Source organism: Neolamprologus multifasciatus, chromosome 1, assembly GCF_963576455.1.
Source record: "Neolamprologus multifasciatus chromosome 1, fNeoMul1.2, whole genome shotgun sequence".
Lineage (NCBI taxonomy): Eukaryota > Metazoa > Chordata > Actinopteri > Cichliformes > Cichlidae > Neolamprologus > Neolamprologus multifasciatus.
In genome coordinates this window covers 19,215,502-19,243,263 of record NC_140439.1, presented here as the reverse complement: position 1 = coordinate 19,243,263, position 27,762 = coordinate 19,215,502, and the positions used below count along the sequence as shown (strand labels likewise).

General features: G+C 38.7%; 1 protein-coding gene across 1 annotated transcript in view; it reads left to right on the top strand.

Moving 5' to 3' along the window:
- pde3b (phosphodiesterase 3B) overlaps positions 1 to 27,762 on the top strand; it is a 49,148-nt gene that overhangs the window by 1,722 nt on the left and 19,664 nt on the right. The window lies entirely within an intron of this gene.

Sequence of the window (27,762 nt, the reverse complement as noted above, 5' to 3'; positions counted from 1 at the left end):
TTATTCTCAATATGGTTGCTGCAGTTTGCTTTTACTATGTATATAATATTCTTATATTAATGCTAATAATCTGTGATAGATAATGTCAAGCAAATGGCCAAAACCCCGATTTTAACCCTGAAACACAATGCTACCATTGGTTTGAAGTGCACTCGGATACAAAACTTAGGCAGTGCTGTCTCTCCACATTGTCGTGGGAATGTCCTCACCAAAGAGCTCGTGTGGCACACAAGCCATGAAATGCAAGTGCACGTCAACATCCTCCTGGCAGCATAACAGCACAGCCAGCAACAAAGCAAGTGATGTGGGCTCAGTCCCACATGACAAACAGTCTACAACACAAAATGATGGCGAGCGCGCACTGGCATCTTTCAGTGTCCACAATCCCACAGCAGAGCCTGCGGTGCTCCTTTCCACTTTGCAGCACTTCTGAAAACTGATACACCCACATGGAGTGATATGCGTACAAAATGAAGACTATCAGGTTGGATGCAATATGTTGGGAGCAAACAGCTTACGCCGCCCGTCGCCTTAATTTAAGTGTAGGCAGTGTAGACAAATGCCAGCATTATTGTTGCCAGTGCTATTCTTTAGTGGATGCCAAGCCATCAGTTCACACACATTGTTTTGTGTCCTTCGAGGTTTGTTAGAAATGATAAAAGAACTAAAAATATATGTCCAGTTTGTCTCAGTTGTGCTATTTCCAGTAGTTGTTTTTAACCTCATTGTGTTGTGTGCTGTTAGAAGCCTGATAGTCACATTGCACTAGGCCTCAAACAGAGCACCGAAAAGTTGAATGCACCTTGTGTGTTGCTGAAAATGATGAAGAAGTGAATAGTTACATGCGTAGGTTGTAATATCAGTGAATTAGGCTTTGGGATTAAGGCCTCAGCTCCAGCATTTGTCAGCTTTTCATTATTATTATTTATAAGAACTGACCTTAAATATTTTTGGGAAAAATATTTGAATAGAAGTGGAAATTTGCAAAGTCAAGACTTTATACTGTTTTTGTATTTTTGAGTCAAAAATCTCACAATTATTCTATAATCTTTCAATAATACATTCATTTTAAAAATTAGAAGCAAACAACCCAACAAAAGCAAAGAACTGTTGCCTCGCTGTGTGCCTGCAGTTAGTTTTTAGGCTTTTTGCTGATAGGAGTTTAATATAAAATTACCAGGCAATACTGCTTTCAGCTAAAAAGTAAAAACGGGACACTGATTGCAAATTAACAAATTAATAATCAAAATAATTCAAATAAACTTTAGTTCCCACATGCTATCATCACAGCATCCTGGCCTCTCTTCCAGCGAACACTAAAGCAAAGAGTTTTTCTTTGTGACTAGAAGAGACAAACAGCTTAAGTGCTCTCCATCTGCTGCGTGGACACATGCCAGTCAGGTGAATTAAAGCCTGGATTGCCCGTTAGTTGTCAATGTGTGAGTGAGTGTGTAGTGAAGAGCTATCAGGGATGTTTGTGTCTGTTTTATATTGCACATAAGTAATAATTAATGATTTAAAGACCTGACCGTTTCTGTGTCAGATGGAGATTAAAAAAAATAAAATACAGAGACAGATAAAAACACTCAGGGTTCACTGGTAATGTCAAACACGTTATTTATTTTCACATAACAGTTCAGTTCATAACAGTTCTGCATTTCTGACTAGGGTACTGGTTTCTGTCTTTCAGTTGCAAAGACAGGAGGTTGTTTTTCTGTTTGCAGCAACATGTGGTTTTCAATATAAAATGTCTATCGCCTTGGGAAAACCGATTTAAAGTTCAACCCCAATGCAGACACAAGTCAAGATGCTCTGGATCAGAACTACAGACATGAGTGTGTCAGACTAAAGATATTCAAATTGTGCTTTCAAATCTCAAAACAGAACATTAGAATCATTGTCAGATCACACTTGCATGCTATCATGCTCCTTCATCGCACGCAAAACTGCATGTTGATTTGAGCTATTATGTACTTTATTAGCGCTAACTTCAGCATCAGTGCTTTTTGCACCACCATGTATAACAGTTCCATTAATGAAATGGGGCTCGTCAGGGCTTAAACCCACGGCCAACAACCTTTAACAAAACAGATAATGATGTAAACACAGCTTGCCTTTTTTTTAAAAATCTCTGATAAAAGACCGTTTTATAACTGTAGCAGTGCAGAAAATAATGGAGCAGATAGAGGACATTCCAGTTGATGCTTCACATTTTGACCTTCTTTCTCCGTATATGTTTTTTTATTTTGTATTTTTACATTATGATACTCCTTGTGTAAAAAAAAAAAAGGATGTAGCGCACATCAGTGGCTGTTTTTTGTCATCAAGTGGAATTTTGCAAAGTTGAGACTCATCTATATCCTGTGTTTGGTGACTTTAGCGGGTTCTGTCAGAAAAATCAAAAACAGCCTTTAGTCTTTCTACAATACATCTATTCACAATAGTAGGAAGCTTTTTTTAAAGTCATGATTGAACTAGCAGATATGCTCTCAATAACGCGCCATTGTTATTAGTCTTGTTCCATCATGAATACCCTTAAAAAAGGCAGCTTCAGACAGCGCAACTCCTAAGAGACACCACAGTCAGATATATATTTATACCTTTTTAGGCGCATGTTTCTAACAACAATAAGAAGCAGATAATGAATATTGTTTAATTGGTGCTTACAATAAGTGTAAGCAAATCAAGGACGTTTTTCCATGTTTCTTTTCCACTGAGCTAATGTCACTGATGACAGACTTCCTAATTTGAAATGTGAATCTATTGAAACAAGATCCCAGCCGCTGTGGCATTATATTGCAATAGTAATGAGACAAGATTATATCCAGCGACGAAACATAGAATTAGAAGAATTTTCTGTGGAAATTTGAATTAAATGCATAAAATAACAACTTTAGTGCTTTTAAGTTAACAATAACTAAAATAACTTAACCTTGTAACTTGTAGGAAGCCTGCACGATAATGTCACATAATACCACTGAAAAATTTATATCACTATGTAACCATATCAGTTATTTCCATCCACTCTTGGCTCTTCCTGTCACATGGAGTGCCACTAGCGAGCGCTCCGGCAGCGCTCGATGGGGTAATTTGTTTACATATTTCAGTTGCACGTCACCAGCGGATAGTATCTGCCCCTTCAAAGCCTGTTTGTAGTCAACGGTGTGGTTTTTCCTCAAGTGGGGGAAAAAGTGTGTCCTCACCCAGCAAAATTCCCGTTCTTTGTTGGATGTTGTTAAAGTAGCTCCCTTTTTAGGTCCTAAATCATCATCGGAAGCTGACTCACAGCTCTTACGCTCAGATGTGCCTGGGCCTAAAAAGATAAAATATTAAAAAACAATTTGTGCAGTTTCCCTTTTCACCTTCTCCTTTTTGAGGAGTGCTGGATCTCCTCTAGTATGTAAAAAAAGCCAACATTTAACTTGATTTTCATGGTATTGAGGTTCACAGAGAAGTGAATCTGGCAACTATGGCAACACGTCTGTTGATGCGGCCAAAAATCATACTTTAGTCAGCACCGTGTGTTTCCCTTTGGTTGAGATCGTTACTGCTGGATGTTCTGTCTTAGACATGTGAGGACCTCACAGTAGAAGGTATATGATTATAATCTGATTCTGGGAGACAAATTCATGTACTACCTGATGAATGTTGAAAACAAAATGCTACACAGCACATGTTTGTGGCTACACACCAGGTCCAGTGTGTTCCTTTTGTCGTTTGACTAGATATCCAGCTCTTATCACCAGATGACGGGCGTGTTTATATAAAATTTCTTTCTTTGCTGTGTGTCCTTTCCAAGAGGTCCATGATGAGGTTGCAGAGTGCACAATGAAATAGAGTGTAATTGGACTTCCAGGAAGCAATAAAAAAAAAGCAAACGTTTCTAAAGTGAGAGATGTACGACGAGATGGTGTTGACATGGATCATTGGTCATATTAGAGTTATGTATGGTTTTTGACTTTTATGGGCTCGTTCCCAAAACTTTTTGATCACGCCTCATGAGAGGAGAGACATAATTTTGTGCTAAATCATTTTTTTAAGTGTCTTTCTAGAACATCTCTGATTTTGTTAAAGTTACACCACAACATATTTTCATCAGACAGTAATAACGTCTTAACTTCTTTCAAATCACTGTTTATGAGCGAGAAAAATCATTTTTCTTTATGTTAGGGCATTTTTTACTGCCTTCTTTGCCTGTCTTCTCTTTCTTTAAGTTTTATTTTCAATTGCAAAGTAGTCAAATTACAAAAGTCTGTTTTTAAAAGTACCCTACTATTTAATCATTGATTTTTCTTTTTGGTATTTTTGGTATCACTAAGATAGAACTATAATGATGGTTTACAGGTGCCACAGATATATACTTCTATATCCATTTGGTTCATTATGCAAAGCCTTATTTTAATTTTACACCTCAAATGTATGTACATAACAAGTACTGTCTGTAACATGCACATTCTAGCAGATTTTCCTTAAATTGTGTAAAACAGTGTACATAGTTTTTTGGTGTGCAGATATTGTTTATGTAGCTGGCTCCCAAAATTTTATTTGTCTTGCTTTGCATTGTGTTTCCACCGTGGGCCTTACACTGGTGGAGGTGGAACAGTACGAGTAAAAACATGGTAATAAAAGCAGTTCTAACCTCAGTTTTTTTCCCCTAAAATCTAGTTTACAAATCACTTCTGTGAATTAAATGTGAGGGTACATTTATGAACATATTGTTTTAACCTTAAAGCTTTAAGATGTTTTTCTTTTAAAGTGTTATGTCAGCCACCAAGTATTGCTCACAAAGTCCCCAGCCACTTGAAGGTATTATTCCAATTTCTGGTACTGTACCAGAAATTGGTTAACAATTGTGTAGAACTAAGTGAAAACAAAATGATAGAATATAGTTTATTTGTTAGTATTTTTTTGACGTTTAGACAAAAGTCATCACTGTTGTTTCTTAAAGGTAAAGTTAGGAATTTTGGACTCCAGAGTTGCTGTAGAATAACTTGAATTGAACTTAGGGTATGCACTGTTATTACACTCCGTTGCAGTCCTAACAGAACCAACGGCCGAGGAGTTATTCCTGTTCCTATTATAGTTTTTTTGAAGTCCGTTGCCTGGGGCGCATGCTTAATTGGTCCATTGCAATGTAAATTCTCTAGGAAAAGCCCCTAAAACACCAGCAGGCATATCTGAAAGGAGTTTTGCACTCACTGTCTGATGACAGAATCTATGTCGCTCTGACCCAAGCGGACCCTAGTGGACTGGGAGACATGGGTTTATTAGATAGCAAAAATCAGGATTTACAATTGTGTTCCCAATTAAATCTGGAATTAAAAATTCAATCATTCAGTCCCTAATTTCAGTTACCAAAAGTTGGCATTTGAAAATTAATGAAAAGGTTTGTAGTCCTAAAAAATATTTGATGGAATACAATACAACAGCAAGTCAAGTATCATGACTGGCTAAAAAAGGAGCATCCTGGTTCGGGAAATTGTTTAAGAATTTAAAAATCATGTTTGTGAATGGAAAATTGAATGTCCAGTCAAATATTATTACCTTTTAGAAAATCCGATCACCTGATGTCTGAATGTATAATCTGAATCAGTTTATACATTTCAATACTGCATCTAAAATGCAAAGTAAAGCTTTCTAAATAAAATCAGGAAAAGCTGAAGCCTTCTCTGACTCGGTGTCCATTTATGTGGAGTGGAAAAGTGTCCTGTACGACGGAGTTGTACAAAGAAAATGAAGGAAGCATTTTGTTTTAGTAAACTACTGATTTGTAATTACTGGTTCATTGCTATAAGTGACAGGCTTTGGAAGAGTTTTATTTTGAAAAGACTGAACCTCCAAACAGGTGTAATATGTTAGCTATGTAACACCTCCGACTCTGAAGACATTTAAGCACATTCACTCAAATCATGAACTTTTTATTGTAACTTTATACTGTTTACTACCTTTGTAAATTTTATCTGTCATTTTTTAAATACTCTCAGGTAGTGAGCAAGCATAAAAATGAAAGAGACTTTGCCGTTACAGCCTTACTTAAGCTTTTGTCAACCGCAACTCTACAATTTAAATAGAATTGTACCAACTACACTAGTGTCAGAACCAAATGCAAAAATGAGAGAACATCATCAGGATTTCACCTTGAGTCAAAAAACTACTTTACTATTCTTGAAAGCCAATTATCTCAGCTGTCGCTGCTTGTGACTGTATGGGAACAGTTTCTGTTGCTAGTTCAGAACACGATTTTTTGTAATGTGTGATCCTTGAATGTGTCAGATTGACAAGATAGGAAAACCCTTTGTGGTTGCTGTCACCTTAAATTCAGACTATGAATTTTAGACTTAGTTTTAGTTTCAGTTAATGTTAACTTGTGCTCTCCGTTTTACGTTTTGTCACTCAAAATCTGCACAGCCAAAGCATTGTGGGTTAACTGCAATCGCAGAATCTTTGATTTACTATGTCAACTGTGTGTGTTAAATTCTTATTTAATAGATATTTTAAACATATCAATGATTTCAATCTGACTTAGTAAAAAACTATATTTCGCTAATTTCATTGTGGGATCAGTCTTGCACTTTGAGACTGTCTAATAGTCATAAGGGTCACCGGATGGAAAAAAACAAACAAACCAAGTGAAAATTTATATTAACCACTCCATATTTGGTTATGGGCCTTTAGAATAATTTATCTCCAATGACTGTTTTTCCAGTGATTTTATTGTCCAACCCTCTCTGTCAGCGTGCGTCTGTGAGATCAACTGAGGTATTTTGAGACGGAGAGAGTAAAGTAGACTTAATTTTTTTTAAAAGTAGGATTAATGTATTTGGGCTTTCATGGCAGAAATCTAAAAGCTCTGCTTCATGACTAAGACCTCAGAGGCTGTATTAGCAGGCCAGTGTTGAATTCAGGGAGACAGCCCTTTTATGTGTGGTTACCACTTCACGGGGGCAAGAAGAAGTAAATAATACACTTAACTAACCCCCCCCCACACACACACACACACACACCACCACCACCACCACCATCAGCGCAACCCCCACCATCCAGACAGGAACAGAGAGGCAGGCTGTAGAGAGAAAGGTTGGAGGGAGAGCAGCGAAAACGCAGAGCAGCTCTCAGCTGTCACGTTAGCTTGCTGTAAAGCCATGTGGAATGATATAACATTGACGTCACAACCAAGTGACGTACAACAGGGTTATTGCAGAGAAGGGGGGGGGGGGGGGGATTACAAGTCTTATTAATTGCCTGGTAGCATATAATGTCTGCCTCCAGCAGCGATGAGAAAGAGCGAAGCACTCAGTCTTTAGGCAGTGTGCAATATGAAGTGTGTTTTGGTGGAAAAAAGGTGCCACAAAAAAAGAGTCTACTTCATATCAACTTATTCATTCAGAAAATCACATAAAGGTCCAAAATATATAGAAATTATATATTTATCTGTAATTATACTTTGCTTTGATATATGCATATATTTTGCTGGCAGTTTATTTAATTCTGTAAGCACTGTGTAAGTTAATGTTTACTTTGAGCAAATCCTGCCTTATCAGTATTTTCAGAAAAGCAGTCATGTATGTGTTGGAGAATCAGTGCTTGTAATCTGCTTGGGCCTAAATGCGGTTGATCTACAGATGTAAACCCTTGATGCACGTTTAGTTTTTTCCCCCCTTTGATTTGCTGTTATATTAAAACTGAAACACTGTCTGAGCAATGTATATTAAATTCAGGAGTAGTGTGTGTGTGTGTGTGTGTGTGTGTGTGTGTGTGTGTGTGTGTGTGTGTGTGTGTGGACTGCATGCTGAAACAAGCACTGTTTTGTGTTCCAGTACACATTTAATCCTGGTCATTGCATCTTTTTCAATTTGGTATAAAGTATGAAAAAAGCACATATATCTCATATTTTAATTGTATAAAAGATAATCAAATCAAGTCTGATTGGCTGAGATTGGGCCACTCGGGGCCTGATATTTACAGAGGATGCATCGTGAACACTTAAGACAGCACTGATATGTAGTTTTATGTTGTTGTTTTTTTTTTAAACTTAGAAAATAATTTAAAATAAAATAGTAGACGTGTTTGTGTAGTATAAAAAAATGTAATCATTGTTTTTTTTTCCCCTCTCAGTCCAAGTCAGACAAGAATAGTTTTCAAATATAGGAATTGTGTTTTTCTTGGTTTCTAAATTGAAATGGAAACAGCCATTTTTAGCGAAAGTGATAATTCTCTGTGACAAATTGTGAGCCAAGCTGAGCCTCTGTTGAACTGAAGGAGAGTGATACATGAGGGGTAAACTGTGTGTTTAGGAGGTTGTGTAACAGTTGCGATATCAAGACTAAGATGTCCCAATTCTCAACGTAGCAACTTTTCACTGATTCCACAGGTAGCTTTCATAATATAGGTAACAATTTTATAAATATTAAATCAATCAGTAATATTGTCCGTATGAGTGATGGAAATTCTTCAGGTGTTTCTATTTGAAAAGTGTATAATTTGCAAGCCCCAGTTGGGAATTGCACTGGTTAAAACTCTTGCTTTTTGGGATTGGATCCAGATGGGCTGCTGTGATAGCTTCTGTGAATTCTGCTCCCAGCCCGCTTTCTTTAAAGTCAATACTAGTTTGCGTAGCTGCTTTTAATTTCTCATCGCAGCGGCAGAAGTGTTAGAAAGGGTTAACTTGTGCGAGGCGCAGAGTGAAACAGGATGCAGCGACTGCATTGTCAGCCTGCTGGTGTGAGTGCAAACAGATGAGGAAATGCTGGAGCGGGTACTCCAAAACTCGGGTTGCCCTGGAAACGGTTTGCGTCATGATCACCAGCAATTAGCTTGCAGCTCTTTAGTTTTCATGATAGGTCTACCAGAGCTTAGCCTAATGACTCTGGTGTCTGAGGAGTCACCGTCTAAAAGGGGGCTGAAAAAAAAATATGAATTTATAGTTTTATTTTCTTTGGTTTTTGTTGTTGTTGTTGTATTTTTTTTTTACATTTTGTTTACAAGACTAACAATAAATTACAGTTATTTGAGGGATTAGTTATGGCAGCATGTCCCCAGTTTCTTATTTGTCTCTAATGAGCCTTAATGTGCTGCCCCGACTTTGTCTCAGCCTGTATTATTATCTATACAAAGCTTATTTGTGCTGAGTTTGTGTGTTGTTGAGGCCCAGAATGTTGGACTGGTCAGAGCGATGCGGAGCCATTGCCATTAGATAAATCTGGGCCATTAAAAAAATTATTAAAAAAATTCTGCAACTGTTGTGCCAGCCTCCCATACTTTGCATATCTTGGCTTCTGCACAGGTTTTCTTAAATACACCACGAGATTCCCAACAATGCAAACATTTTAGGTGCCGTTGCTTTTAAGGTTCAGGCTGAGGTAGCTGAACTTTTCACGTGCTGGCTGTTTGCTCAGTCCAGTGATGGTGTGTGAGCAGCGTGGTAGGGTTAAATTTGACTGCTGTGACATAGATGGTGGGAGCCCCCTGTGAGAATTTAAGCGTGGAGAAGGAGAGGTTAAGGATGTAATAAATTTCAGTCTAACGTAAAAGAGCACATGCCATGGGTTTTACTGACTGTTAATAGTCTCCAGACAACTTTATTGACATAACCTAATCTTTTCCTCCAATGTTCTTAAAGTGTTTTCAGCTTTTGCTGGTGATTCGTTCTTACAATTATCATTTTTTGCCTTGCAATCTTTCTCCCTCGTCTTTTCTCTCGCTCAGTATCTGTTTCTCATTCTCTCTGAGTTTCTTTCTGTCTCTCTGTGTGCGCCTCTTTTGAAAACGGTGTCAGCACTGCTGCTTTTACACCAAAAGGCTGTTGCTAAGTGACGGTTGACGTCAACCGCAGCTACAGAGGAGGGCTTGTGTGTGTTTAGCAGCTGAGGGCAGATCCTACTGAAAAGGGCAAAACTGTGAAGCGCTATTAGTCACTGCAATGAAAACCCAAACTCCAACCAACAAGATCGTCATTTGCACTAACTGTGCACGAATTATTCAGAACAACTCATGTTTAAAAGTAAATATTTTAAAGTTGAATGATGAGGTTTAGACTCATATATTTTTTTTTGTAAAGGGGGGGGGGGGACTGCACCCGACCAATCCCCACCCCCTTTTCTTCACTTTTTCTTCAGTCTGTCACTGTCTCACTTTTTTTCTCACTTTAACCCCCACTCCTCCATCTACCCTTCCCCCAACACGCAAACACACACTCACACAGACACACACACACGCATGCACACTGAAATGTCAGATCCCCCTTCCTCTCAAGTCAGATTTTGAAGGTAGATTTAGTGTCGGACAGAGGTCTCTAACTCGGAGCTTCAGGGTGATATCTCCCCCATCCTGTCAAGGCTGCTCTTGATCTACTGGCAGTTGTTCAAGGTAATCAATTCCTAGGGAACCTGTATCATTGTTTACATCAATACAATCTGCTCTCCCTCCTTCCTTTCAAATTTGAAATAAAAAGTGCAAACTACACTGTTAATATATATATTTTTTACAACCCCAATTCCAAAAAAGTCATGGTGCTGTTTAAAATTTAAATAAAAAACAGAATGATTTGCTAATCTTATAAACCCAGAGTTTATCCACAATAGAACATAGAAAACATATCAGACTGGGCACATTTCATTATTTTGTTTAAAAAAAAAAAATTAAAAAAAATATCAAATTTTGAATTTGATGGCAACAACTCGTCTCAAAAAAGTTGAGATGGGATGGAACAAAAGCCTGGAAAAGTAAGTGGTACTAAAAGGAAACAGCTGAAGGAACGTTTTCGCAACTAATTACGTCAACTGGCAACAGACAAATAACACGACTGGGTATAAAAAGAGCATCTTTGAATCAAGAGGAAGAGTATATAAGAACTAAAGATGGGCAAAGGGTCACCAATTTAAAAAAAGAAAAGAAAAAAAAGAAATACATTCACAATTTCCCTCAACATAAAATTACAGACACTCTGGGTATGTCATCATTTACAGGGCACGATATCAGCAAATTATTTAGAGAATCTGGAGAAATCTCTTTGCGCAAGCGACAGTGGCAAAACTCTGTATTGAATCCCTGTGATCTTCAGGCCCTGCATCTCTGCACCTTAATTTTAACAAAGGAGTCATATAGCTGACATTGTTTTAATCAGTAAATATCCCTGAACCCCCATTTTGAAGATAACTAATTTTTGTAGAACTGTCCCTAAAGTTGCGTTGTTTAACAGCTACAACACCCAGACGAAGCGCCGTCACTGTAGTGTGCTCTGTTTTGCTCTTACCGTTGTCTCTTTTGATCTTCTTGATGAAATCTTGTGTTTTACCCGGGGAGCTGATGTGGGTTCACTCTTTGCATATTACCACTAGTCTTGCAGGTGCAGTCAGTTTGTGTCATATCCCCAGGGTCCACAGCAGCTGGCGAACCAAATAACACTTTTGATGCATTGTATAACCTCACTTGTTTTTTTCCTCTACAAAATGTCTTTTATTTGCCCAGGCACCATTACCTGTTGTTTCCCCCTTGGTATTTTATTTAAGTAAGTATTGCCGGAATTTGTCCACTCATTATCTTATCTGCATGTCTAGGAGTTTATCTTTCAAAGTTTTGTTTTTCATCTGTGATGCATGTACCTCCGTCTGCCGTGGAAGCGCATCATCCTTGGCCATCAATATTCATAGTTTGTGACATCCGTTCAGAAGGAAGCATATATACTATAAGTGCTACTATGATTATTTTGCAACATGTTTCCATCTCAAAGTCTGTTTACTGTTTACATTTTTTGCAGAACCATATTTTCTTAGTCGAAATTATCAGAAGTTTCAGCAGATCAGTGCAAGGAACATCTTAGTAGGTGGCCTCTAATCTAAAAAGCTTGTGCTTTCGTGATGCTCACTGGGGAAAAATATGTAAATGTGAGAAACATTACAGAGTAATGGCACAGGAGTTCATGAGTCTGTATACAGCAAAAGATGCAAAATAATTATGGCTAATAGAGGCTGCTGCAGGTGGAACAAGCACCAACACAGAAGATCCATGGACAGGGATATGGGGGGACTGATGGCAGAATGAGTGAGCGTAGCGCACATGGTTTAATTACTACAGCTAAGAGCTGGGGAATTAGAGCTGGGATCTGCCCCAAATTATTACTGATCCTTCAGATGGTCTCGTCATGATATGTCCATAGGATTTTTTGGAGAGTGATATACAGGGATCAAGGCATGATGGAAGAGAAATTACTGTCAAAATGGACTTTTCAAGTTAAAGAAATGTCATTTTTTAAGACACCCAGGCCACCGTAACTGTGAGGGAACTCCAGGCACTGTTCATTAAATGAGTAAAGATGCATTTTAATGTGTTTATTTAGTTAGTTTACTTTAGCAATGTGTAGATCCCCTTGAATAACTCCTAAACTGCTCTGTTCTGTCTGCGCGTGGACCTCTGGGGTTGTCCGCTTGTTTCTCTTGCAGTCCGACTCTTCTTCTTTGTCCTTATCTGTCTCAACTGTATCAAAGGATCAACCGGATCAGCAGTGGACTTGATGCCACATATCAACAGCAGGCTCCCTGGCACGACTCTACAGACATGGGGCATTAGGCACGGCAGTAGTTGGCTGGATTTAGGCACGGATTAAAGATGAAATATGTGCAACATAAGCTTAACTGTACTCAGAACAGATCATATAGAAAGTTGTGTGGCTCTAAACACAGACACATCAGGTTGGTGTTTATACATTTAGCAAAAAACACAGGCATAAATTCAATTTAAAAATCGAGGTAAATACACTTGGCAGTTTTCAAAACTCGCTAGATGGCTGTAAGAGTTGTTTCCATTCTCTTTTGGTTTGTCTTTTTCATATACAATGACTTGGGACCAGGTTCAGAGCGCCGGCACGTCCACAAATTTAGCAAAGGCTAGTAAATCATCAGCCATATGTAAAATATTTAAGGTATTTATTATAGGCATCAAGGCAAAGGGTTGAAGAGGCAAACAGGAAGGTAAAGATAGAAATGCGAGAGTCTCTCTCACCAACTCTGCTTAGACGACACCATCAGGAACGATGACAAGGACGGTAGTAAAAAACTAGTAGGGGATGTTGGGTTGTTTGAAAGGAGTTATCAGGTCGTTAAGATAATGTTTAGAGACATAAATAAATCCACAGCACAGGTTTCTGAGAAATAAAAGGCATTTAAAAGTAGAATTTAATAGGATTTTTTAGTATAGTATAGCTATAGCTATGTTGTGTATGAAAGAGTTGTATATGTCTTGAGCACCATGATTTCTGTCTTCAATTAAAAAAGGAAATCAATCCAATTTTCTGCTATATTTATCCATTTATTATTTTTCTTTAGAAACGTTTTATACAACTTGACTCCTCCTTTTCATCAGTACCACAGTTTAATACCTAGAAAGAGTTTGTTCTACACATGTTGGTGAAATGGGTACACAAAGATCTTACCTTTGTTCTTCTTATCTCTGTTTAGTAAACCTACTTCAGCTTTGTTTGTGTTACTCTGACTCATCTGACAGTCCGTCAGAGTTCATACTGTGTTGCATCTGTTTCTGGTGACGTAGGTAATGCTAGCCAAGGTCTAATTTTATACTTTTCGATTTCGACTCATCTGGCCACAGAGCAGTATTCCACTTTGCCTCAGTCCATTTTAAATGAGCTTTGGCGTAGAGAAGACAGTGGCATTTCTGGATCATGTTCACATGTGGCTTCTACATTGCGCGATAGAGCTTTAATCTGCATTGTGACCTGCATTCACAAGTAACGATTTCTGGAAGTGTTCTCGAGTCCATGCGGTGATTTCCTAAATCGGTGATTTCCACGATTCCTAAATCGTGTCTGTTATTAATGCAGAATCACCCGAGGGCCAGAAGATCACAGGCATGCAATAATTATTTTTTAAACGTGTCCCTTGTGCACAGAGATTTCACCAAATTCTCTTTTCATAATATTACGTACTATAGATGATGAGATATTTAAAGTCTTTGCATTTATTCTTAAATTATTCCGCAACTCGTAGCTGCATTTTTCTGCAGATGAGTGAACCTCTGCTCATACCTAATTATGTTACTACCCTGCTGCTAATTAACCTAATCAACTACAAAATTTCTTTTTATCGATACTTACTTTTTGAGCCTTTTCTTGGCCCCGTTCAAACGCTTTGAGACGTGTCTTTAAGCTGGATTTAAGTTTAAAATGAGTCAGTGATTTTTAATTAAAAGGTAAAATTCCAGAAGTATTTATTTTAATTAAATCGAAATAAAGTTAATAGAAACATTTGTAAAGGTGGAGACTATATTTACTGGCAAAGATTTAACATTTTTGTTTTGTGCTTTTGGGCGTTGGTCACTGTGGGCATATAATATATGTTTAATACAATATATATAGTCTAAATACAGCCTATTCAGAATCATTTCACCTTACACTTTAGTGAACATATTTACTTTGACTTCTGCTGGTTTTCTTTTGATTCACAAAAGTTCTCTGTTTTCCCACCAGCAGTTTCTCCGCATTTTGTCGTGGCAGTTTCACTTCATTATGTGTGTACTAAACACCAGAGACTCCACACTGTGAAAGACGCTGCAATCACGTACGAAGCCAGGGTAGATTATTCTCATGCTTTTGGACAATGTAACAAAAGTAATCTTGGGGCCTTTTGCACTGCTGTAGGATTTAGTCCCTGACCTGCTACCCATTGTTCAGGCATACCAAGAAGTTGGGGGGGTGGGTACATGGAAATTTTGAATGTGAGGATATAATAAAAATAGAGGTGCATATATCTTGGACTTGATCACAAGAAGAGAAAAAGCTTACACCCAGCTCACAGGCACACTGTTAACCATTACTAGGCCCTATAAAATTCTAATGGTTAAAATTTGAACATTTATCTAAACATAGAGAAGCACCCTCCTTCATTTGAGTCATATATTCTGGGGAATATATATTTCCAGTAGTCACTGTTCAGCTTTTATCTCTGCAGGGTTTCTGCCAGTGTATTGCAAGCCTGGCGTCCGGCTGCTGAGTCCAAGCATTTTTTAGAAAATGTAAGATTTTTTTAACATGTAAGAAATACATTTAAAGTTGGCTAATTTATGTTTTAATTATCATGCTCACAATTTTTATTAAAGCAGCTCAGAAGTGCTGCTAAAACTCTAAAAATGTATTAAAAAGTGAAAAAGAAACCAATGTGTAATATTGTGTAATGCTCAGCTGCTACACGTATGGCAGGTATGGTTCAGCTGATCCTGAGCTTAGCGTTTCTTTAATGCTCTCTTGCTTCTATAGCATGCTTTGCTTTGCAAGTGGGGGATAAACTGTCCTGTGTCTCTGTCATCAGCTCCAGTGTGTCTGCACTGCAGCTCCACGTGTTACAGTGAGTGGATAGCGCTACATTAACCGAGCGCTACGTCCATTGCAAACAAGACGAGAGGAGTGAACCGAACAGACTGAAACATAGTAAAAATATGTAGTTGTAAAACCACACAGGGGTGCTACGGGAGGCTTAGAAAAATTCTCAGGGTATTAAAGAGTTTAGTGTATTGATGAATTCAGCTGTTAATGTTTAATGGCAAGTTTTCTATTGTAGCTCCTAGCTGGAGTTGACAAACTCACAGAGTGCTGTGAGGCATTTTGAAAAGAACATGTACAAGCCCTGTATGATGCTGACCTTTACTTCTGTGATCCAACCCAGACCTTCACACCACGATCAACAGAGTAAGAAAGAACAGGATGAAACATGCTCTTTGTTGCTATGGAGCAGCCGAACAGCCTCTCACTATGGATTTGCATAGATGGGTGAACTGAGTTTGGTCAAATTGTTTTCATACTGTACAGCTATTGAGTTATTTAACTGTGTTCCCAAAAAACGTTAACACCAACTTGCCTGCCCGATGTTGAGGTGCTTCATCGTGGCCCAAACTGTACTGATTTGAACTCCCCATAAGCTCTTCTTTTTTACATTTAACCTCCCTGTCGCCTGAATGTTTATGGCAGCTTTGTGACTGTGATACGTAAAGGAGAAATAAGACGCTTCCTAGAGCCAGTGTTGGTCACTTGCTTGTAAATGATTTACTTAATCGCAGTTGTGCTCTTCTCTCTCTGTTCTTCTCGCTCTGTCTCTGCTTCCCTGGGAACTCCTCCTACCACTGCTCAGCTCTGATGGATGGCGTTTGTGTTCACATGCTTGTTATTGGCCAGAGCTCCGGGGCTCAGGCGTTAGGTTGTGTTTATGAGAGGAGCCTGCACTGATTCCATGATAAAACCAGATGTTCCCTTACAAGGCTTCGAGCCTCCCTCATCTAGTTCTCATGTCCATATCAGGTATAACCTTCCTGTTCTGTACTCGGGCCTCCCAGCCTCGAAACTATAGCTTGCTCTTGGGCTCCGCAGTGGTCAAAAAAGGTTGTGTGTGAAGGGCATGCATCATATGTTTGCACTTTGATAAAGAGAAACAGTCCTTAATAGAAAATGCAAGGAATACGGACTAGTTGTTGTCAACACGGAAGTGCAAAAATATTAGAGTAACAGCTTTGTTTCCATGTTTTCTCGCAGTGCATCCAGTATTGTGGGCTTGTAATTTGCAATGAGGAGAGGGTAGCTAATTCTCCCACTGGAGACAGATTGATAAATGACTTAACTAGTTAATCAATTATCAGAACTGTTGCCTACTTCAGCACTAAATTATACAGTTAAACCAAAACACATGGCACAGCTGCAGATGTTGCACGTAATGTTTCGCAGGGTTAGAACATACATGAAGGGAAGTGGCACACAGATTAGCTATTGTATTTAAGAGATTGTTACCTCACTGCTATCTCATCTGTTCATTGTTAGCATACGTAAGCCCAGTTAGATGCCAAAACACCGGACAGCAGGTTACAGTAAAATGAGGCAGGATTTTACAGCTCTATAAAGTTACCACAGTGGCATTATTCAGTCCTCTGTTTAGATAATTGTGACATACACACTGGAACTATGTAGTAATCCACCTGGAATGTGAATTTGCCCGTATTTGATTTTCCAATTTGCCGTACAGCATTGTTGTAAAAGTTCACACTGTTACCATTTCAAGAGTTTATGAGTCTAAAAAAGCGAAATAAAAAGCACACGGTCAGGATACTGCGCAGTCAAATGGATCTGCCAGCACGGAAGCTCTGCGAGTACTGTCAGGTTAATTTGTTTATTCTACCTACAGGGCTTTCATTTTTTTAATACCTCTATGCTGGCATATGCAAAACAAGCATGTAACATTATGCAGTAAAATATGCAAAATATATACTGCATGACTGTGTGTGCAGGATGGAAGCTTGCTGCCTTGGACAACAAGCCTACCTTTGTCCCTGGCATACATCGAGCCTTTGATAATGCAAAGTTTCAAACGGCATGTTGTAAATCAAACATTGGACTGATATAGGGATATACAGCTGTAAGGTCTGAAAAACAAAGCGGCGCTGCTTATTGTGCCCCGATAAATAACTGCTGAATAGGTTTCATTTTTTTCATGACTTTAAGTGAATGTTTGATTAAACATTCTGTGTGTCAGAAGGTCATTTGCCTTTTCAGTAATTATGTGCGGTACTATTTGGTAAACCTAGAATATTTGTATGAACCTGCAGATCAGAAAATCAATGCCAGCAGAAAGGACTTTGAGAAGCACTGTTTAGAGTATTTACACCTGGGCTCTCTGCCACCGCTCTTCAAAGGTCATACATGCCTATATTCTTGCCAATCTCTCGTGATAACGATGAATTGCAGCGCACCAGGTCAACAGAAAATTTAAGCTCAGATAAAATGTAACCTGGATACATATTGTCTACTAGAGACTACCTTCAGCTATTTATAGGGGCATGATTTACAGAGTGGTTTCCAGTAAACGTGGAGCCGAAGTCACGCATGAATTTAAGTCCCTTTTGAGGAATATGTTGTGTAGAGTTAAAAGCTGTAAGACATTTTGTTCCCCTTTCATTTGACTTTTACTTGAAGCTCATCTTAACTTTAATCTTAACCAAGGTATAAGCTTGTAAAGTGTGTATTTTTTTTACAAGCTAAACTCTGCTTAGTTTCAGTGTAGTAGAGCACAGTCAAAAGGTTGCGGGTCGTTGGAGCATGAAACATACCATTGTGGGAAAAAGTTCATCATTGACGTAGCAGGGTTGACCTTAGTCATATTGTGGCATTTATGTCGTTCCTGCATGTTGTGGTTGTCATTGTGCAAGCTCCATTTTGTCTGCTGTGCAGGCCACTGAACTGAATTGTCTGTGTCTTACCTTTTCTCACTTCGCAAACTAGAATTCAGAACGTTTTGAAATTATATACATTAAAACCTAAAGCCATATGACTTAACAAAAATTGGATTATGTTGTATTTTTTGTGTATTTAAAATATTTGGATATTGAAAAATAACTCAGCATAATTTTTATTTTATGCTTGACATTTTTTTCTTGGTGGTGCATTCGCTGCATGTTTAAGAATATATGGATAGACATTATAGTTATTATTAGTGCTACTAATAAGTAGTAATAAGAAATAATCCAATCTAAGCTTTCATGCTTTTTACACCAAGACTCATCAGACCAGACAACATTTTTTTCAGCCTTTTATTGACCCGTTTTGGTATCCAGTCTGGTCTTCTGCTGCTGCTCTGTTGTACTCTCAGAGATGCTCTTCTGCATACCTTGAGTGTAACAAGTGGTCATTTGTATGGAAGCCCGTTTCCGCCACAAAAAAAAAGTATCCGTAACTCGAAATTTCAAGTTATTAACTCGAAATTTTGAGAAAAGTAACTTAAAATTGTGACTTACTTTTCTCAAAATTTCAAGTTAGCGCTGCCAATCAGTGATCTACGTGAATTACGTCATATTCTTTTTGCCCAGAAGGATGTGCCACAGAGGAATGCGCACTCAAAATCGGATTGTGAGCTACCAATGTAGCAACAAACTGGCGCTTTCGAGAGTACGTTTGCCATAGTAACGCCATGTGATTCAGCTAACAACACAAGGATCCATCATTTGTGAAGCCACGCTGAAAATACTCAGCAATTTGTGCATTCATGACTGGCTGTAATACTGGTAGCTTAGCTGTAGTATTTGGAGCCGAGGGCTTCAGCTTCCAGGTAAAAAGGAAATAATAAAGAATAATAAATAATAAGGAAGTAATTCACGTAGATTACTGATTAGCAGCGCTAACTTGAAATTTTGTGTTACTTTTCTCTAAATTAAAAAAAAAAAACCTCAAAATTTTGAGTTATGGATACTTTTTTTTTTCAGTGGCGGAAACGGGCTTTCATACATTTGAGTTACTGTTGCATAAGTAACATCAAAAGGCATTTTCGCTCAGAAAACTGCCGCTCATTTGATATTTTCTACTTTTGGAGCCTTTATCTCTAAATACTAGAGATGGTTGTGACTAAAAAAAAAAGTTAACTAGCAAACTTTAGCCACTAGTTAATTCTGTTTTCAGCTCCTGTCTTATTGCTTATACACTCTTACACATAGCCTTGTACACTACACACCTTGTGAAGTACTTGTGTGTACTGGCCAACCCTGCTTTTCTGTCTACATCCCCACAGTGGGAATTGATTTTATGCAGAAAGTGTGTGTTTCTTTGTTTTGTTTTTTCAAAATCTGCTGCTGATAGATTCCTTCTGTGGATGTTCATCTAGAAGTTCATAGCCAATAAGATCGTGTTGTTGACAGAAACCAGGTCGATCCAGGATGAGTTCACAGATCCTTTTAAATAGCTGGATTCATAACCGTCTTGTAGTATGTCCCAACTAAAACCTTTTGTAATGGAACTTCTTCACTTTTACATTTGTCAGTGCTTTGCTTTTTAACAGCTGAGTCAGAAGGTGTTGACAGTCTTATCAACCAGTATTGTCGCTTGTGTGAGTTGATGCTTAAAGTATTTTTTGGAGGCCTGTGCAGCCAAGCGAAGCTAAAATACAATGCTGTGGTAGCAATCAGCCTGTAACTGAAAGTGACTACAATAAGTTAAGCAAAAACATTAAATGAAGATAAATGGCTTGTTTCCTGTGCAACTATGCTTATATTGTCAAACTATGCTATAAAGCCGGAACTACAGTTTTCATTGGAAAAACAATATGTGACCACGTTGGGTGCAAAAAAGTGACACTAGTAATTTTCTTCTGATTTTATTTGGTATTTGTAAAATTCTGGGCTAATGTAAATGCCAGGATTTAAAACAAGCCGCAGTCTCTGGGGTTGTTGAAGTGCCCTGAACTTAATATCCTTGAACGACCACTTAAGGCTGGTCCAAAGGTGAATCGTTTCTTATGGAACCATAAAGACTAGTTTTATAGGAGAAATAAACATGTTTACATGTCTCACCTGTTAAATTTTACTAATGCTTATGTAGGTCTTACAGGGTCTGAGTGACCACTCCAGACACAATAACAGTTCCTTCAAGGCACTTTATATTGTGAGGTAAAGATTCTACAAAAATACAGGGAAATCAGATGACCCCCTATAAACTAGAGATGGCAGGATACCACTTTTTTATGTCCGATACCGATATCATAAATTTGGATATCGGCCGATACCGATATGAATCCGATATAGTGTGTTTTTTAATCAAAAGTGGGTTTTTTTTTTATATCTTGCTGCATTTTGTATAAGTTCAAATTAAATTAAAAAAAAACCCAACAAACACTAAAGCTATTCTGTTATACCTGTATGAAAAAAATACACTGCACCCAAAATATTTCATAGTTCAGCAATACTGATCCATCTAATAAACTTAAACCTACTCCATCCTCCCAATTCTGGTATTTTAAAGAGTAAGCAACCTAATAAATAAGGTTGCAAGCTCCCAGCAAAAAAAAATAAAAACCTAATGATGCTTAATCGACGTAATCAACTTTAATTTGATGCAGTGTGAAAAAAATGCACAGAAATCCATTATTTTTCAAGAATAATTGAATAGATTCAACATCTTTCTTCAACAGAATTGCAGACTGCACAGATGGTATCTTCCCAAAGGAAAAAGTACTATAGCTTACTAGGATATATTAGACTTAACAGTTACTATATACAGTAATATACTTCTATACTTTTTACATCAGATTAAAACTTTGGGTGTAAGATTCAGATAATTATTTATTAAAAGCTCGACATTTTAAATGAGAATAAGAAAGAAAAGTATGTCTTTGTGCCCCCTTTTCCCTGTTCATGCCCTATCGGCCTCCCTGGCTAAACTTTGCTAGATCCGCCCCTGCACAGTTACCAGCCGTCAGCTACGTAGAAAAAGATCCTGGTGTAGAAAGTAATATTAAATAAATTCTAACAACAGCTTATCAAGCTTAATAGTGCTGCTGTTGTTCAGCCGCTGGTTTCCTCTTTCTGGCGCGAAGTGGGCCAAAAACAAACAAGAGAGACGGACTCGTGACAGAAAAGCCAATCAGCTGATCATTGATCAGTTTCACGATTGAAGTAGCAGCAGGAGAGGGAGGGAGAGAGAAGAGGCAGTCGCTCCATATATCGGTTGTTAAGCTTAACGCTGGAATGCTTTACAAACATTCAGAGATGAACTTACACACTTGCTTTACTTCCCTCTGGGATAACTTTCTCGGAGATGAAATGCCGGTTTGGTAGGGAGGCTCCAAATGCTGAACCAGACAACAGATCTCGCACGCCACAGCCGCTCTATCACGTGATGCACACTGCTCCGACGCGCTACAGTTATGAGCCGAGTTACGCCGTGTCGCAAGTTTTGTGAGGTGCCTTTTTGATATTTAATGGATCGGATTACATTTTTTATTTCTCTCCGATATCCGATCCAGTAATTTAGGTCAGTATTGGACCGATACCGATACTTAATATCGGATCGGTACATCTCTACTATAAACAAGCACTTTGGCAACAGTGGGAAGATTAAACTCATTTTTAACAGGAAGAAACCTTTAGCAGAACCAGGCTGAAGGAGGGGAAACCCCAAGCAGCATAACTAAGGGAGGATTCAGGGTCACCTGATCCAGCCCTAACTATATGCTTTGTCAAAACGGAAAGCCTAATAGTCTAGATGAAACACTCATCTCTGGTGAATGCAGATGGTGTCTGCATCTGAATATAATTCCCACTTCAAAGTTATGCGCAATTAAGTGCATAACCACTTTGAGTAAAACTTGGGTGGTGACACAGGTGGCTTGCTGTGTGGTTATTTGTACTAGCAGAAAGGTAGTTAGCTTTCGGTGACAACTTTTCATTCCACCCTCTCCTGCAAATATGGTTACCCCAAAACCCTGGGTGCTCATAGGCAAAATGGCATATTCAAGGCTTTAAAATGGTAGTCTAGCAAACAATGTGGTAGATATGTTGGCTTTAACCATATTTTACGTGCAGTGTGTTTTATTTATTCCGCCTTGTGTGACAGGCAAACAAAAGCTGAAGCGTTCTAATGTCTTTCTGGTCTTTGATCAAATTATCTTAGAGCAATTACTCAAAATAAAACTGATGACATACAAAAAACAAAAGCCCCCCAAAAAGCCCGCAAAGACATAAGAAGTACTCGCTGTTTACTGACACTTCTTGCAGCAGCAGCAACACTCACACAAAGAGACTTCCTGTATCTTTTCTTGGGAGATCCAAGAGTGACCTTAGGTCATCTGTGTTGTACTGTAAATCAACAAAGTGGAAAGTCTGCCGGGACACATAAGTATCCTCTACCGCCACTTTCTCTTGAATTGAGGACACACCTGCAGAAACAGAGCAGCCTGAGTGATTTCTGCTCTTGCCTTTGCTTCCTTAGGCAGCCGTGTGTTTTTACTGTAGACTCCTCCAATGTGTTCTGCATGCTTTTGCTTGTAAGGTCTCTGTGTCTTTTGCTAAAACTTTATTTGATCAGCAGTTTCTTTGGCATCGACCATGTTGAACACAAAGTAACTTCTTAGTGTCGGCTCATAGCCATTTCCTTCACCACACAGGGGTGTAAATGGGTCAGATTGTGTCACATAAAGTTAAAAAAGTCGTCTAATATTTTGAGTTGAACTATCTGACAAAAAACACCATTTCCACATGCCTCAGGCTTGTCCAGTCTATACGCCTTGATAGCAGTATCCAACTTGGCACGCATAATTTTCCTTCTACATTCCAAAAGTCAAGTTGAGCTTAGTTATAACTCTTCCATTCTCTTTCTCTGTTAGCCTCTGTCCAGCCCATCTGCTTTTTGTGGGGACACAGACAGCAGCAGCAATTTTCCCCTGTGGAATTAGCGCCTGCGTGTGCACAGGCTGTGTGCCGCACGTCTACAAACTCATGTAAACAAAGTACCATAGTAAAATCACATGCTAGGCCTCAATGATAGAAGATGAGAAGATCAGTCTGCAGCTGCAAGGAGCGACCATAAGTGTCTTTAGCCTTAGTCTTTGATTAAACAAAGCTTTGTTGATGTAGGCCAGACATGCTTGGATGTTGGATTAGTGTTGAAGCTGATCAATCACTTGGTCTTGTCCAAATTCCTCTGGTTTCCTGTTTTTCCTATTTTTGCTGCTATTTTTAGATGTAGTTTTAGTCGTATTTATTTAACTTTATAAAAACTAATTTTCCATTACATCTCTGAGGACAAATCCACATTCCACATTTAATTCACAACATACAGTAAAGTCTTGCTCTGCTGCTTCATCCCGCATGTGATTTTTGCAGGACAAAATTTTATTAGTCTCATTTGTAACATAATCTTGACAAATGGGCACATGTGGTCACGTCACATTTGGGACCACTTTTGCTTGTTATTAAAACTATTATTATCTATAGGGACGGAAATCTGGAAATGCTGCTTTTTAGGTGAAAAATGGCCTGCAAACTGCAAAAAGCTCCACAAAGATATTCTAAATAGTTGTTACACATATACATTAAAAATAAACAAGCCCAGCACAAAACATGGCTGAACATGGTTTTGCATGCACATCTGTGGATACTTGCTCTTGCTTGTTGTTCACTTAAGTACCCTCTGGAGCTGGTGGGGTCCCATGAAAAGGCATCTGTAACTTATCAAGGAAACTAGAGTAAACGAATTATACTCCTCGGAGAACAAACAACAATGTTTTTCTAGAAGGAGACAAATAAAAAGGAGGATTTGGAACTTTTCACGGTATCTTGCTCTGTGATAAAGGTCACGCGAGTGTAAAAGCTTTCTGTAGAACTGGTTTGAATGGAGTATATAGTTCACAAGATGGTAGCAACACCCATATGGAAATAGAAAAGATCTATAGTAAATGTTTATGTTGTACATGACTTATCTCATGCTATGATTTACTCATGTAAGTGTCCCCTTTAGGATCTGACTATAAAAATGAAGAAATAATTAAAGAAAACATCATGCAGCATGAGAAAAATGAGACAAAGAAATATTATTGAACTTATAAATGATCTTTTTTAGATCAGCTTTCAGTAATGACTCTAAATACAGAGAAATAGCTACAATAACAATTATCCTCATCTGCCCTCCTTATTCTTCTATTTACAACACTTTTTAAGAGGTTATTTGTGTACTTGCCATTAGTTCCGGGCTGCTCCTTTGTTAGCCTCCTAATATATTGTGGATAATTATTTAATGGGGCTTATCTTATCGTATCATGTAGCATGTACCAGTTGTTGTAGTTTACACAACCAGTTCTTATAGTGTTAGTGCTAAAGACCAACTGTTTGGGCTTATCTTCATTAGAGATTGTTAAAGCCTTAACCTCATAAGATGGATGTTACATTAAGGATGGACCAGTGGATTGCCTTTACAGTTCCCAGTAGTTTAAAAGGTGTAATCACACAGTTAGATTTGCAGTGTACAGTTCCCAATAGGGTGGGAAGTGGAGTCTGTAGTAAATGTAACCGACCATATGGTGATGTAATTGGGAAGAGCAAAAACAAATTCATAAAAACTCACTGGTTACCACATGGCCATTAGTTGCATGGTACTAAAACTGGGTTGGACCCTTTTTGCCTGAATTCATCATGGAAACATTCCTCGTGGATTTTGATCCGTATTGACGTGATAGCATCACACAGTTGCTGCAGATTTGTTGGTTGCACATCCTTGATGGGACTCTCCAGTTTCACCACATCCTGTATGCTGTATTGGATTGAGATCCGGTGACTGTGGCGGTCACAGTGAACTCATTGTTAAATGTTCAAGAAACCAGGCTGATGAGCTTTATGATACGGTTGATTATCCTGCTGGAAGTAACCATCAGAAGATGGGTAGATTGTGGACATAAAAGGATAGACATGGTCAGCAATTGTACTCGTGTAGGCTCTGGTTTTTAAATGATACTCAGGTGGTACTGAGCCAAGTGTGCCAAGAAAATATCCACACCACACCATTACACCACAGACAGATGGTAGGATGGATCCATGCCCTCACAATGTTATCAGCAGAAATCGAGACTCATCAGACCAGGCAATGTTTCCCCCCCCCCCAATCTTCTCTTGTCCAATTTTGACAAGTCCATGCAAACTCTTGCCTCAGTTTCCTGTTCTTAGCTAACAGGAGTGGCACAACTTTTGCAGTTGTAGCTCAAGGTTCAGTGTGTTGTTTTCAAAGATGCTCTATGAACACATCACATGATACGTCAGATGATACGGAGGAAATCAGAAATCTCTCTTTGAAAGTCTGCCAATTTAAATTTTTACATATCAAGGGGAAACCTGATAGGGAAATTAAAAATATATATATATTTTTGCATTTTAGAATATTGTATTCAAATGCTTTCTTGTGGTGTAGTTTGTTAAACTCCAGATAAAAAAGTGCAAGTACACTCTTGAGGATCAGACGATAGTAGATGTTAGATGTTTTCTTATTGTGGAAAATGCATAGAGATAATGATGGTGAGGTGAAGTGAAGTGAGACATTGAATTAACAGCTGCTGTCTTCTGGTTGCCTGTGTGTTTCTCTCAAATGTCTAGAGAGCATTTTTCAAATTTTGCACTGAGGTTTACTTGGATTCAAGTTCAGCCTGATTGGAGTCAGTTGGTCAAAGATCAAGGTCGCTGTGAATTAACAAAAGCCATAGCTCAAGAAGTGATGATGTTTGATATGCACAAGGTCAAGGGTCAAATTCACTTGCCTTCATAGCAATCTGCTGCAAAAACACACTCGCCATTATTTAAAGCTGCAGCTCAGGAACACAAGAGGAAATTTTGACCATATTTCATCTTTGGTCAGACACTGAATTGGTGACACTAATCTTTAGCGTCCTTTTACCAATTAAAATTTTTTTAAAGTGTTTTCTGCATATAAAATATGAGTCTGAGATATGTGGATGCAGCAACCACAAAGTGGAAACTCTACTTGTATTCTTTGTAGTAGGATACAGTTTGTCTGATATATACAAATACCAAGAAATTGGTTTTATAGTATTTAAAAATACTCCAAAGGACACTTGCAGATGTTTGCTTGCGCAAGGCACGCGCTGAACAATTCCAGGTCCAGTGAAGTAGTAGATGAGTGTGAAAGAGAGGAATGACATTTTGAACGAGCTCCTTTCCACAGTCAAAGAATTTTCCATGGCCCTGCCAGGTCGCCCTGACAACACTGGTGACAGCCATAGGCGGCCTGGCCATCTGGAGGCCCCTGATTTTTCCCATTGGACTTGCTGATCTATGGGGCTGCTGTTGAGACCAGCAAAAGTCTTTGGCCCTGTGGGTTGTCCAGCTGAGTTTTTACAAAGTCATTGTGATGCAATGCTAAATGCATGCTAAATTTGAAGAATTTTAGTAAAGCAAAATATTTTATCACACAGGTTTCCAGTTTATCTGTGGTTGAATGTAAGATAAAGCCTTGTAGCAAGTCTGTCAAGGTCAGAAGTTCAGAGACAATTTTTAATCCCAGTCTGCTTCTTCCTTAGCCTGCCTGAGCTCTTACACTAAGCTACAGGCACACTTCTGTCAGTTCAGGATGTGCCTCCACCCCCCACCCCTATTGCACTTTTTTCCTGAATATAGCCTTAAAAACAATCAGGCTGTATCATCTTGTCCCCCTCTGCAGGTCTTGACAGCCAGAGCTTAGCCCTCATTATCAGCATGTGCATGTGCAGAGGGCTGCTGACGCTGTGTGTGTCGCTGCACACTGACGTCAGCAGTGCCCCGCTCCTCTACATTCAAATGCCCTTCCTGTCTGGCTGCCATTGATACCGTTTCTCTGCCCTCCCCACGCACTCTTATTAGCATGTTTTTATCAGTTCTAGCACCTCTCGCACCACACAGCCCAGCTAATATGACACACAGGTGTAACCAGCCGGAGGCCTAATGGCCCGCACAGTTTTATTGACTCCTGTTAGGAAATATTTATGACCTGTGAGAGGAGTTATTTTCACGTTTCATGTTATGCCATGTTTATCAGTATTTGCCAGTGTGTTTTGATGTGTGTTCTTATCTGTACAGCTCACTTTCTAGCCATCTTCACACATGCAGAGAAGCTCAAAAACTCTGGAGACGTCGGTTGGCAGCTCCCTAGTACAAACTCCGTGTGAGAACAATGCAACATTATCCGGATAATTCACAGAGAGCAAGTGGATGTCATATGTCCTGCATTGCCCGTAGTTGACTGTTAAACATGCGTGCGTCTGTAGAGACAATTTCCCTCCTGGAAATAAAATAATCCTCATAGCCACGTTTATAAGGTCGTGCACACAGTGTTACTCGGAATCACATATAGGCGATATGTTCAGTTGTTAATGTGTCACTGCTCCTGCGTAAAAAATGTATTGATTAATTAAATTAATCAGATAAGCAGGTGGTCTGACATAATCGGCATCATGTCAGAAAAAGTCAAATTAAGCT